The sequence below is a fragment of the Chaetura pelagica genome, unplaced genomic scaffold (genome assembly GCF_000747805.2).
Source record: "Chaetura pelagica isolate M959 unplaced genomic scaffold, ChaPel_1.0 scaffold963, whole genome shotgun sequence".
Lineage (NCBI taxonomy): Eukaryota > Metazoa > Chordata > Aves > Apodiformes > Apodidae > Chaetura > Chaetura pelagica.
In genome coordinates, this window is record NW_009952705.1 from 437,107 (window position 1) to 437,386 (window position 280).

At 60.4% G+C, this 280-nt stretch overlaps 1 protein-coding gene across 1 annotated transcript in view; it reads right to left on the bottom strand.

Moving 5' to 3' along the window:
• NAGLU (N-acetylglucosaminidase, alpha) overlaps window positions 1–280 on the bottom strand; it is a 4,831-nt gene that overhangs the window by 3,848 nt on the left and 703 nt on the right. The window lies entirely within an intron of this gene.

The window sequence follows — 280 nt, forward strand, 5'->3', positions numbered from 1 at the left end:
TCCCGCTCCTCCCGCACATGGAAAAAGCCCCGGTCCGGCCCTGCAGGAAAGGCCTGAGCAAACACAGCCCTCCGGGGGAGCAGGGCAGCAGCCCCCAGCCCACACAGTACCCATGACACTCGGGTTCCTCCTGCGGGAAGCTAAGGGTTTATCTGGGCAGGCCAAAGGCTGCAGACAAAGTGGCCCTGGCTCAGGATGTCAGTCGGGGCTTGATAACCCCAGAGACATTTCAGCCAAGACACAGTCACACCAGTCTCATTTTACAAACCAGCTCTGCCCG